The following is a 2,789-nucleotide window of genomic DNA, read 5'->3' as shown; positions in this document are numbered from 1 at the left end:
TGATCTATTCCGGGACTGAGGTCCTAGGAAAACAACCATCCTCCACTGTCTCCAACTTGCATTTATCAACCTGCGTGTGGATTCACTTCTCTGTTGACAAGTGCGCTCTACTGCTCTCAAGACACAAACACCCGTGCTGAAGTAAAAACAATACTTAGTTAGCGAAATAAGGGGACACTGGCTGTCCTTTAAAAGCCTCCATTCAAACCAACTGTTGATGCTCCTGGAGTGGGCTTACGATGTTACTGAAGTTGTTTCAAATCAGAGCCCCTGACTTTCAACAATGCAATCGTATGCTAGCACAGAATACACAGAATGCTCAGTATTTGCTTCAAAATACTCCTGGGTCAGGAGACTGGGTAGAGGTATAAAAAGATTAGCCATGAGTTGCTAACGGTTACAGTTGGAAAGCAAGAACATGAGCCAATTCTACTTTTGTAGACCTTTGAAATTTCCCGCTGAGACATGGGTATGTACTTCTGAAAGAGCACAAAGTACAACAATCCCCACACCTAATGAAGGCGGGTCCAAATGTCTTCTGTTCAAGGTAGAACTTTAAAGAAGACAGGCTGCAACTTCCCAAGGCAGACTTGAAATTTTGTCTTACTTAAACCTAGGTGACAGAGTAAGAGGTTGAGTCGTCTAAGGATGATCATTTTCTTCCAAAGCAAGACCTTAAGAGAGCAATTTCTTAACCAAAAACAAATGAAAACTGTCCATGTACATCCCTTGACAAGCTTTTGCACAAACCCAGAGCCAGAAGGGAGGCAAGCTTCCAACAGACATGGTGATGTGTGCCTGTAACCCCAGCACTCCAAAAGTAGAGACAGAAAGACCACAAGTCAAGGTCAGCTGGGCCACATAGCGAGACTATCTCAAAAAAAAATTTTTTTTACATCCTATTTCATATTTCATTAAGCTAGCATCCTAGTGTGAACAATGGATGCGTCCCCAGCCATTCAAATCATTGATTATCCCACTGCTAGCCAACTTCTTTTAATCGACCTGGCCTGGCAAGTCCTGACCCATTTTCCAATCTAGCAGTAAAAGGTTAGATCTAACGGCTACTCGAGGGAAAATACAACCCCCTATTCAGTCCCTACATTCCCTAATGTTCCCCACACAGTTTGTAAGACAGGACCTCATGTAGCCCAGGCTGGCCTCAAACTTGCTTTGTTGTGAAGAACAGCCATGAAGTCTTGATCCTGCTGTCTCCACCACCCCTCTCGTTCTGGGATTCCAAGCATGGACCACCACACCCAGCTCCCTTTTGTCTTATATTCTACTCACTTCAAGTTACAACCTCCCTCAGTGCAGCAAGCCTTCAAGTCTGTGGTTTTGAGATGCTCAGATACGCGCCTGGCTTGATACCAACAAATGGGCCATGAAAATAAAAGACCCTATTCTTGCCAAATCTTGAACCTGGGCTTCCATGTGACGCCCTGTCACCTTTAACACTTACATCACCCTACTGAGGTCTCAGAGCCCTAAATTCTAAAATGGAGGCAACCCCATCCTCTTTGTGGGATTTTTGTAAAGACTAGGCTTGCTCCATCTGTGTTTAGTCTGTCCTTTGGCTCTCATCCCTAGTAACACTTCTTCCAAGAAATTTACCCAGACCTCTTACCTAAACTGAATCTCGAATGTGTTTCTTTTCGTGGAAGGATTCACCACAGTTACACAGAACATTTTGTGGCTTGTTGATGCGTTCCACGCCCAGCAGATAGAAAACTCAAAAATGGTAAGAGAATTTTTATTCACCCCCCTTTACCATGCCTGGTAGGAAACCAGTACTCAATATATTTTAAATGCCGTTAAGACAAGCTGTGTGCTGGCCCCAATCTATGCCCTGGCAGATACTAGGTGCACCCACGGATTATCCCTGACCTCCTTCAACTTATGCCTTGCATACATATGGTGCTCTATGCCTCTGAGATGGGAGAATTAGTCAAATTATGAAAAAAAAAAAAAAAACTTTGAGAATTAAGTCATTGACCTATTTTCTAACAAGCCACCAACTCTGAGGATGAGATTTGTTTTGCCCACTAACGAATGCCAAGAGCCTAAAACACTGTCACAAAGTAGGCACTCCATGAATACAGGATAGGTATTCACGAACCGGCAGGTCCTGGGACATCTAGCTGTGAAGTTTTGCAGCAGTAGAGGAATCTAGGCCTACTCCTTCCAAGTCCCAGGTTGCCCTTTTGGATCACGCTTGGCCACTCAGATCTTCCCAGAGCCTTGCACAATTAAGAGACTCCCCAAAAGGAAAATGAAACTTCTCCTGACCATACATTTGAAGAGGGCCCGACACATGTCCTTCAGAAGGAGCGCTGGCTCCCACTAAGGATCCCAAAGAGCAAGCACTCTAAGCGTGGCCAAACCCTGCCTGTAATCCTTCCGCTAAACAAAGGAGTCCCTCCCACCCACCCACCCACCCACACCCCGACACACAGACTCGCATCCCCTTTTGCTAATGAAATGTCTCCTCCGGGCGTCTCCAGGGCCTGGGGCAGGACGCTCACTGCCTGTTTTTATGCCGTGCGTGAATCACGGTCTCGGGAGAAATGAGGTCCGACCTCAACGCGTCCCTCTACCCCGAGACCATGCCACCGACCCTCATTCCTAAAGTCTCTCTCGGCGGCAAGTCACGGCGCCCCCGCCCTCTCGCGAGATTCCTCCACGCAGCCTTCGCCCTTGCCTGCGAGGAAGCCTCGTGCGGGGGTCCCACCCCCCACCCCCGTCGCGAGCGGCGCATGCGTGGCCCCGCGGCTCCCAGCGCCCCCCGC

Source organism: Peromyscus maniculatus, chromosome 1 (assembly GCF_049852395.1).
Source record: "Peromyscus maniculatus bairdii isolate BWxNUB_F1_BW_parent chromosome 1, HU_Pman_BW_mat_3.1, whole genome shotgun sequence".
Taxonomy (NCBI): Eukaryota; Metazoa; Chordata; class Mammalia; order Rodentia; family Cricetidae; genus Peromyscus; species Peromyscus maniculatus.
Note: the sequence above shows the minus strand (reverse complement) of the source record.